General features: G+C 41.3%; 1 pseudogene; it reads right to left on the minus strand.

Annotated features, from left to right (window-relative positions):
• LOC135550652 (cell adhesion molecule DSCAM-like) overlaps positions 1-5,484 on the minus strand; it is a 172,640-nt pseudogene extending 167,156 nt beyond the window's left edge.
• Between the last annotated feature and the right edge of the window lie 6,126 nt (positions 5,485-11,610).

Raw genomic sequence — 11,610 nt, forward strand, 5'->3', positions numbered from 1 at the left:
GTCAGCGTTCCAATTCATCCCAAAGGTGCTTGATGGGGTTGAGGTCAGGGCTCTGTGCAGGCCAGTCAAGATCTTCCACACCAATTTCGACAAACCATTTCTGTATGGACCTCGCATTGTGCACGGGGGCATTGTCATGCTGAAACTGGAAAGGTCCTTCCCCAAGCTGTTGCCACAAAGTTGGAAGCTCATCGTCTAGAATGTCATTGTATCGTTAAGATTTCTATTCACTGGAAGTAAGCGGCCTAGCCCGAATCATGAAAAACAGCCCCAGACCATTATTCCTCATCCACCAAACTTTACAGTTGACACTGTGCATTGGGGCAGGTAGCGTTCTCCTGGCATCCGCCAAACCCAGATTTGTCCGTTGGACTGCCTGATGGTGAAGATTGATTCATCACACCAGAGAACGTGTATCCACTACTCCAGAGTCCATTGGGGTCGAGCTTTACACCACTCCAGCCGACACTTGGCATTGCTCATGGTGATCTTATACTTGTGTGCGGCTGCTCGGCCATGGAAACCCATTTCATGAAGCTCTTGACGAACAGTTACTGTTCTGATGTTGCTTCCAGAGGCAGTGTTGCAACTGAGGACAGTCAATTTTTACGCGCTACGCTCTTCAGCACTCGCCGGTCCCGTGCTGTGAGCTTCTGTGGCCTAGCACTTTGCGGCTGTGCCGTTGTTGCTCCTAGACGTTTCCACTTCACAATAACAGCATTTACAGTTGACTGGGGAAGCTCAAGCAGGGCAGAAATTTGACGAACTGACTTGTTGCAAAGGTGGCATCCTACAACGGTGCCACGTTGAAAGTCACTGAGCTATTCAATAAGGCGATTCTACTGCCAATATTTGAGTATGGAGATTGAATGGCCTTGCGCTCAATTTTATTCACCTGTCAGCAAAGGGTGTGGCTGAAATAGCCGAATCCACTCATTTGAAGGGGTGTCCACATACTTTTGTATATACAGTGTACACACTGATCTTCAGTGTGTAGATATTCCTGCTGTTTGTGATAAACGACATCCATCATTCGCACATACATTTACACTCAATGTACAATTGTCCTTTTCTTCCTCTCTCTCATCCCTGATTGCAATGACAAAAACACTGTGTTCAATTACTAAGTCAACATGTCTGCTATGACCATCCCAAACCTGGGTCTCTCTTTCTGTAGTTCTCCCAGATGGGTTGATTAAAATCTCTATGGTCATGACAGCTTTATCAAGGTTAATCCTGTAGCCTGGTTCCCTGGGCTATTCCTGTTCGAAACGAGCAGTCTAACTGATACTGACAGCTATTCAGATGCTAGGCCTAGGATGGCTTTAATCTTCAAAAGAAGGAGTCTTCCTACTGGCAAGCACAGATGAAGGTATGTGTTTCAATAAGAGGAAGCACAGACAGACAGACAGACAGACAGACAGACAGACAGACAGACAGACAGACAGACAGACAGACAGACAGACAGACAGACAGACAGACAGACAGACAGACAGACAGACAGACAGACAGACAGACAGACAGACAGACAGACAGACAGACAGACAGACAGACAGACAGACAGACAGAGAGAGAGAGAGAGAGAGAGAGAGAGAGAGAGAGAGAGAGTGAGCCAATTGAGGAGCATTGTTGTATATTCGCACTGATTATTAGTGTCCAATTGAGCGTGTGTCCAATTTGCCCCCTGGCATTGCTGAGCAAAAACAACATTATGCCATTTCCCCAATCTGTCTCTCCATTGATGTTCCCATCACATTTGGGTTTTAATAGAGATACTGATGCAAGAGCACTAGAAAAGTGTCATTGAAATCCACTCTACAATGCTTTTTATTTGTTGCAACTGCAAATTGTTTATGATTGCAAATTGTATCCACAGACAAGATGAGTTTGCACCTCAGTCGTGAAAAAGCAGCATTAAGTATACGCAACACAAAGTGTCCGGTAGATTTAAATGTTTAAATGTCAGGCTGTTGCTAAAAACAGAAAACATGATCTAACAACTTTTAAATAAAATGCTCCATACCTTTACATAAATCATAAACTATAAATACACAATCAAAACAAGATCTAAAGCAAACAAAAAGACATGAGCTAACTATCACTGATTGGGGTAGTCAGTCCTGAAAAAAATAACACAAACCTTGGAAAAATGTATCTCTGTCATCAGAATGATGGACAACTCACCACCAGAGTAACATCTTTAAAACATGCAATAATAACCTTCACATTTCCTCTCTCTATCTACAACAATATCACTGGGCTGCAGGAGTGATAGGTCTAATCCATGGCGAAGAACTTCCGGGGTCACCTGCACAGAGCGCGGCCTTGCTCAGACCCAGTCCACACTATGCCAACACTCATTAGCCATGTTTCCATAGAGACAGTAGAAGGGTAGCTGCTGCTTTTGCAACGGCTACTAGGGATCCTAATAAAATACCAAATACCAAAAGACCACCTCAGGAGCATGTGCTGCTAGATCAGAACCCTAAAAACCTTTATTTCTGGGATCCAATATATCTCTCTCCCTCCCCCTCTCTCTCTTGCTGCCCAGAAGAGACACATTGTACTATTCAAACAGAGGATACTGCTGGTGATGTGGACGTTGCTTGGACATAAAAAAAATACAAATCAGCGCAATATGCAAAGTAGACAGATATCATAAGCAAAACTGCTGTATAAGGCCTATTTTTTCACATGTTTTTGAAAGAAACAAGCATAAAAAAAGGAAAGAATACTGCATAATATTATTGTATGCAATTCCTGACCACAAAACAATAATTTGAATAACTTCAAAGATTGACAAAGTGACCCCTGCATAAAGTGCATCTGTCAATAAAACACAGCGCATCAACATCAACCATAGACACTGCATGCATCATAATCCACAATGGTATTTTCATTCTAAGTTTCTATGCTGAACACTTGAGGAGCAGCCATTTTACAACGCTGTAGTCTGCTTGGTCAAAACACACTATGTGAAGCTGTTCAAAAGCCTAGATAGAGATAGTGCTCTCAGCTCACACAAGGTTGTATTGTTGAACATCATGGATTTATATTTGTAATGGACATCATACTATTGAACAGGTGCTCTCTCTAGAACCAGTCACGCCTCAGTTGTGTTAAAATGCATTTGTACACGTCCCTCACTGCCTTAATGTATTCTCTGTGGCAAACAATGGCAGCCTCATTCAGTCCTTCAGCACTGCCACAAAATGGTTTTCCTGTCATCTTTGGTTGATGCATTGCCCTCTCTCCCCTCAGTTTACATGCATGTGTCCACTTTTCATTCCCTCCCGGCCCCCTCCCTCCAGCCGTCCATCCGTCCATCTTTAAAAAGACCCTCTAAATGCACCAATTTTCTCTCTTGCTCCATTCTACCCCCCCCCTCACACACACACACACACACACACACACACACACACACACACACACACACACACCCTTCTTGTATTTGCTAAGGGTTCAGGCAGCCCCAACCCAAAATAGAATTTGCCTCCTATATATCCATCCATATTTTGTATGAATTACAGGCCAATCACCTCTGCATTGTGTAAAACAAAAGGAGTGGGTTGAACTGTTTGAGTGGGAACACAGGGAAATGGGCGATAAGGGGCTTGCCTCAACTCTTATTTATTATCCTGACGCCTCCATGTTTGTACTTGTAATATGGCGGGTGTAACGCCATAAAAAATGTTTTAAAAGACAGCACCAACCTAGTTGTTTCCTTTTTAAGTATTATCTCAAAAGATACCGGACTGATTGTACATAAATAAACAAATTATCTCGTGCAAAAATGAATTTACTTCATCCCTAGATGCTCCTGCATTTTATTTTTTTATATAAAACATTAATTTGCCTATTTCCTCTCCAATATAGCAAATAAGCATACATTTTTTCCATGAATCAATATGCAGTATGTGGCTAGGAGAAATCATTGCATTTTATTAAGTGGTACACTATTTAAGTGTAATTCACATGTGATTATGCTGTTATGAATGAATATATGGAATTACTAATTGTATTGATGTAAGTATGTAAATTTGCTACAATAATCCCTAATTGGTAATTATGAAGAAAAATTAACTAAAAAAATTAAACATGAAGTTAATCTTCTAAACAGTTTTTTAAAATAAATCAAAATACACAATATCACTAAATTTCATTAGATTCAAAATGCAAAAAAAGTACAATTGAACCAACCTGAAATAAGGTTACTTATTATTGAAGTCTAACCTGAGAAAAGTATCAAAATGATACAAGCATTTAGCTAATATTTTCATATAAAGCCACCAGGGAAAGAAAATATAAGCATCACCCCACATACACTGCCTATGTACTGTTACACTATTCTAGAAATGTCTTATAAAATATTATGTTGATTTCCCCAATGAAAAAAGTAGAGTCTCGAATGTTTTATTCCGTGTTTTTAAATCAGTGTTTTCACATAGTTGTATCCAACTATAGGCATTAGGTAATTAACCTGGATGTGACTGGCAGGCATAGCACAGCTTGTAGGGTACTTCTGCGGCTGCCCAATCCAACCTCTCTCTCCCCTTGGCCTCTCAGGACATAGCATCAGCCCTTAACTATTTCATTTTCTCACAAAATCAATTATATTATTCCGAAAATAATCAACACAGAGCTTGTAGGCTATATCTGGTAAGTTTTGTTCAGAGGTAAATGAACATAAATTAACGAAGTTCATTTTAGAGAGCACAACTCACCATTCAAGATGCACTGGAAAAAGATGATAGCCAATATCCACATGCCCCGCTCCGTTCAATATCCAAGCTATGCTTTTTCTTATTTTCACTCCACACACTTTCTTCCTTAGATGTTCTTTATATTTCTTCAATATGTCAATAGCAATGGACGATGGTCTGTACAAATCAGTCTCTCTCTCTCTATCTCTCTCGCGCGCTCTCTCTCTCTCTCTCTCTCTCTCTCTAGGTTGGGAAGAGGAGGTATGAGCTTCTGGTGATTGTGTTTTGGTAAGAGCTGCGATCGAACTGTAGGCCCACGTCTCCCTTGAAGTGGCAACGCCGTTCCTTAGTGCAGCCTTCACGGCGTTTGGGCGCAATACTCTGCGGGATTCGCCTTCTTGAGCTCCGGTCCAGGTGAGTGCTGCTGGAACTGGAGGTTGAAGACGCGACACGAGGAGGGTTGAACGCAATGTGCACAGGTGGAATTCCCAAAGAAAATAAAGAATGAAGTTAAAAATTCGAATTTCAAAAGAATGAAAATACCTATGAATAAATAATGAAACAAAAAAAGTTTCCAGTGACCAAAATCATAAAGTTGGATTTGGAAAAAAAGAACGTATGAATTTTTAAGCAGGAGGCAATAGTTGTTGGCTGAAGCCTAGTGAAAACTAATTTCATTTTCACCGCCTCTCTCCATCCAACAAGCAACAAGCACACGCATCTTCCCGCAGCCGTACAAATCACACTGGTCCCTGCGCTAACCTTCCCTGGCTCAGAGCATTATGGAATAACCCTCGCCTCCTCCGCAGCCGCTTTTCTTCTTCATTGCCTTAAAGGTGCAGCAGCTCGCCACTCCATCCCTTCAGCTGAGCGTTGGATTTCATGCAGGGGCTTGTCTCCACTCCTTATGAGAGACAGGATACCAAGGTGTCCATTCAGGGTAAAATAAATTAATATTGCCTACGTTAAAATAATCAAGTGATTATTAGCCCAATGATTATTCTAATCCACTCCAGCCCCGAAAAAAATCTAAATGATCTCAATGTGAAGACATCAAGTCATGTCCTTTAATGTGTTTTCTGTATAATTTATGAGCCCCGCGGGCGTGTTGGGATTCAGCCAGCCTTTGACTGCATTTATTAATTGACCTTGACAAATATGAGCAGCGGCCTTCCTCGCACCAGGGGCGTCAACAGCAGCCATGTCAGGAACCCCTGCTCGTGTGACTAGGGAGACCACACAGGAGATGTATTCAATCCATCAGCCGATAGCCTAGCCAACTACACGCTCAAAATGGTCGGTGAATGGTTGGATAAGAATAGCCTCTACTGCGGCATGTTAATGTTGTCGAAGTGCCATAGCCTCAGTCGACTCACCTCAGCCTCACTATCGCCAGTAAAAAAAATTACTGTTTTCTTTTGTCACGTGCTGCACATCTTCCCGTGGTTTCCCTCCTGTCAAGTTTTGAGGTTCGTGAAAAATTCATTTCAAAGCTGCAAGCTAACATATTGAACACAATGCAAATGCAGTCATGTTAAAATACAAATAGCCATGTGAATGTAATTTACTAAAACTAAATGGCATATTTCGATTTGTCAAGATAATCAAACAGAAATGAAAATAGATGTATAGCCTAATATAGACATACATATAGACATACATTTAGGCCAACAACATGGTTAGGCCTATACAGCAATAACGAACTGTGATCTGGAAAAATAGGCCTGCATTGTTTGTAATATAACAAATATTTGAAATACATGGCTTACAAGGTTTTTAAGTTTGAGCATGTTTTCTGTGTATTTCTGACACAGAGACAACCACTCAATCCTCACAACAGATTAGCACCATGAGCAATGCTTTTTAATTGAACATCTGGGATTGCTTCAAAAGGTTATTATATGAAAGACCAGTACTAAGAGAGTAGACATCATTCTGACACTCAGGATTACACTACTTTCCATTACATGAATATTCCTTTGATGTGAATAAGAGTTAGTTTACGCTATACAACATTAAACAATGTAGTTATGCCAGTAGTGCATTGTTTATCACATGGATATTTTTATATTCTATTCGGTCTACTCTTTTCTATAATCAAGTGTTATGATATATTTGTGCTCCCGAGTGGCGCAGCGGTCTAAGACACTGCAGCTCAGTGCAAGAGGTGTCACTACAGTACCTGGTTAGATTCTAGACTGTATCACATAATGCCGTGATAGGGCGGCACACAATTGGCCCAGCATTGTCCTGGTTTGGCCAGAGTAGGCAGTCATTGTAAATAAGAATTTGTTCTGACTTGCCTAGTTAAATAAAATAAAAATATAGTATGATAATGATGATTTCAGTAACATAATAGAGATATATAATAAACTGTTCTATTTAATTATGTAATCAGTATCAATAGTCTACCCTAGAGCAGGGAGACTGTATATGTATTGTCATCCTGGCCTGCCAGTGTCTTTGTTCTGTTTAGTGGGCCAGTCAAACTGCAGCACTCTCCGCCTAATGCAGCCTCTGTCTCATATACTTAGCATCCACATCAGACCTGTACATGCACTGCACTAGGAATACAAGGCCTGTCTGTCACTAGCCATGCAGTGTGTGCTGTGCCTGTGGCCACCCAGACCAAAATAAGACATATGATTAACATTAAGCCTGTCTTCAATCCTCACCAACCAAGATGGATTGCAAGGAGGTCTTCAAATGGACACTAATACGCTGTGTAGTCTACATGATTGTAATTTTTAAAACTATTTGTGATTGAGCAGTGTTGATTTTGGTTATTGTCATTTTCTCTCTCGCTCTCTCGCTCTCTCCAGTGAGGGGTGTGTGTGTTGTTCATCCAGTTATGGCGCTGTTCTTGGTGATCTGCACCGCTCCAGTCCTCTCTGCCTGCTCCTGGCTGCCTCTGCAACCTGGTCTCAGAGCATTTCCTATTACTCTGTACGTAAATCCGAGACACCCATTTAGTGTGTTATGTTGGTATGATATGTATTAATTTGTCAATGTCCATCATTCATTTCGTACGATATGTTATGAAATGAATATTCAAATCATACAATATGTTACGAATGTTTTAAATGTACAATATGTTACAAATTTGCAAAACATATGAAATGTTATGAATTCTAATTTGTTGTGGCTAACGTTAGCTAGGTTAGGGATTAAGATTAGAAATTAGTGTTAGGGGTTAGGGTTAAGGTTAGGAGTTACATTAAAGGGTTAGGGTTAGGGGAAGGGTTAGCTAAAAGCATTAACGTTAGGGCAAGGGGAAGGGTTAGCTAACATGCTATGTAGTTGCAAAGTAACTAAACAATAGTAAGTAGTTAAGTAACCATACCAAACGTAACATATCATACTAATTTAAGTGTCCCAAATTTACGTTTTCTATGTTACGCCTAGTCTATGACACCAGGCTGGGCTGCCTGTCTCTCTACAGACACTGGTCTCTCTGCAGTCTGCATGCCTGCCATTTTCAACGCCCACTAGCCTTTTCAACTGGATTATTAAAACAGTTTATTGAATACTGTAGCTCTGAAGCTCTCACCAATTGCTCAACAGCTTAGCTCTCCAAATATGGCAGCTTTCTTACATTTACATTTTAGTCATTTAGCAGAAGCTGTTAACAATATTAATCATTTTCTCAGAGAATTTGATTAATGTTTGACCACTTATTATTTGCATTTATCTTTGTTTATCAGTCTATTGTTAAATGTATAATGTTTTTTGTCTTTTTCATTAATAGGCCTATCATCCTTAAAATATGTATTATTTCTCAAATAGTTGTGAATGGTATAACAATTTCTTTCTTGTTCTGTTGTAATGATAATGTGAATTAGCTAAAGATTTGACCTGATTACCCACCTTTCTCATCAATTTTGTCCATATGTTTCATGAATCATATATTCATCTGAAGTCAAATGAAACAGCAAAGGTTATTTTAGTCAGTGGCTTTAATCCCAGTGGTTTGTTTGGGTATAAGGAGATCAGCTTTAAAATCAATGTCTGAATGGTCATAATCCCATGGTCTCTAATCCTTAGTTTTGCCACATGATTTGCTATGAGGAGGTTAAGATGAAATCAAAGGTATTATGGCTCTAGATCTTATATCGTGGCAATGATCTAGTCAACACAAAATCCATACAGACAATCAGCATCCAGCCAGTCTCAGTACAGAAGCTGAAAATTTAAAAGTTTGAAAATACATGAACAGATTAAAGTAGCTTTTTTACAAATGATTTGAAACAAGGACGCGGTTTTCACTACAGACTGTATCATGTCATTCAATTGCACATGGCTTTTGACAGAGTTTGTTTAATTTCCTGTGATACCAAATCTCCAAGCTTCTCCCAAATCACAACTGTTATGGTATGTGCATTTGTATTGTGTTCTCAATATTCCATGATGTTCTCTTATAAAATTTCAATAACAAAAGCTGTCTTGTTGTTGTTGTTGGTGTTACTGTGTGTCAGGTGACTGTATCCCATACTTCCCTGCAGGAGTGGCTTGTTCTCCCTGAGCTTCCACAGCGCCACAGAAAGAAAGAAAATGGCAGAATCTCTGTTTCACCATCCCTTTGTTGTCCAAAACAATGGCTCTGAGAGATACAGACAGATAAAAGGGGGATGGTGAAAGGAAGAGAGAAAGCGAGAGAGAGAGATAGAGAGTGAGCGAGAGAGACAGCTAGGGAGGGAGAAGGCTGATTTGAGGCTAGTTGCACTATCCATCTATTATGGTAAATAAAATGTGAGTGCAACCGCGAGCCTGTTCAAGGCACTCAATACGGAGACACGATATCCCAAAGAGCCTACATTGTGACATGCACTCGTCAAGATGCAAGTACACAGGCTTTACCAAAACACTGCAGTAGATGTTCGCTCATGACTGGGCGATTAGGATAGACCAAAAGCATGTGAGAAGTGTGATGTTGATGGAACAATCAGTGTAGGCCTCAGTGAACTGACCATCAAAACATACAGTAACAAATAACCATTTGAGAAAATAATAATTTGGTATTCATACTCCTCCCTCATGGTAATGGAGAGCTTGCCCCTTGCTTGAAAACTAAAAGGTCGCTGAGTATTTTGATAATATTAAAACCACAATTAAACCCCAACCCATCTTACAGTCTTTGATAGAAGACAACCAAATAAAATAAAATGGTATTTGTTACATGCGCCGAATACAACAGGTGTAGACCTTACATTGAAATGCTTACTTACAAGTCATCAACCAACAATGCAATTTTTTTTAAATACCAAACAAAAAAAGTAACAAATAATTCAAGAGCAGCAGTAAAATAACAATAGCAAGGCTATATACTGGAGGTACCGGTACAGAGTCAATGTGTGGGGGCACCGGTACAGAGTCAATGTGCGGGGGCACCGGTACAGAGTCAATGTGCGGGGGCACCGGTTAGTCGAGGTAATATTTAATATTTTTTTTATTTAACTAGGCAAGTCAGTTAAGAACAAATTTTTATTTTCAATGACGGCCTAGGAACAGTGGGTTAACTGCCTGTTCAGGGGTAGAATGACAGATTTGTACCTTGTCAGCTCGGGGATTTGAACTTGCAACCTTTCGGTTACTAGTCCAACACTCTAACCACTAGGCTACACGCTGTTTAGAAGCCTCTTGGACCTAGACTTGGCGCTCCAGTACCGCTTGCCGTGCGGTAGCAGAGATAACAGTCTATGACTAGGGTGGCTTTGAACATTTTTAGGGCCTTCCTCTGACAACGCCTGGTATAGAGGTCCTGGATGGCAGGAAGCTTGGCACTACCCTCTGTTGTGTCTTGCAATCGGAGGCCGAGCAGTTGTTATACCAGGCATTGATGTAACCCGTCAGGATGCTCTCGATTGTGCAGCTGTAGAACCTTTTGAAGATCTGAGGACCCATGCCAAATCTTTTCAGTCTCTTGGTTGGAAATAGGTTTTGTCGTACCCTCTTCAGGACTGTCTTGGTGTGCTTGGAACATGTTAGTTTGTTGGTGATGTGGATGCCAAGGAACTTGAAGCTCTCAACCTAATCCACTCCAACCCCATTGATGAGAATGGGGGGGGGGGGTACTCAGTCCTCCTTTTCCTGTAGTCCACAATCATCTTCTTTGTCTTGATCACTTTGAGGTAGAGGTTGTTGTTTTTGCACCTCTCGGTCAGATCTCTGACTTCCTCGCTATAGGCTAGCTCGTCATTGTCGGCGATCAGGCCTACCACTGTTGTGTCGTCAGCAAACTTAATGATGGTGTTGGAGTCGTGCCTGGCCGTGCAGTCATGAGTGAACAGGGAGTACAGGAGGAGACTGAGCACGCACCCCTGAGGGGCCCCCGTGTTGAGGATCAGCCTGGTGGATATGTTGCCACCTACCCTTACCACCTGGGGACGGCCCGTCAGGAAGTCCAGGACCCAGTTGCAGAGGGAGGTGTTTAGTCCCAGGGTCCTTAGCTTATTGATGAGCTTTGAGGGCACTATGGTGTTGAACGCTGAGCTGTAGGTTACCTTAGTGTTCTTGGGCACAGGGACTATGTTGGTCTGCTTGAAACATGTTGGTATTACATACTCAGACAGGGAGAGGTTGAAAATGTCAGTGAAGGCACTTGCCAGTTGGTCAGCGCTTGCTGAATGTTGACCTGTTTAAAGGTCTTACTCACATCGGCTGCAGAGAGCATGATCACACAGTCATCCAGAACAGCTGATGCTCTCATGCATGTTTCAGTGTAATTTGCCTCGAAACGAGCATATAAGTTATTTAGATCGTCTGGTAGGCTTTTGTCACTGGGCAGCTCTCGACTGTGCTTCCCTTTTCTGTAATAGTTTGCAATCCCTGCCACATCCGACGAGCGTCGGAGCCTGTGTAGTATGTTTCGATATTCAATCTTGTATTGACACTTTGCCTGTTTGATGGT

This window comes from Oncorhynchus masou, chromosome 12 (assembly GCF_036934945.1).
Source record: "Oncorhynchus masou masou isolate Uvic2021 chromosome 12, UVic_Omas_1.1, whole genome shotgun sequence".
Lineage (NCBI taxonomy): Eukaryota > Metazoa > Chordata > Actinopteri > Salmoniformes > Salmonidae > Oncorhynchus > Oncorhynchus masou.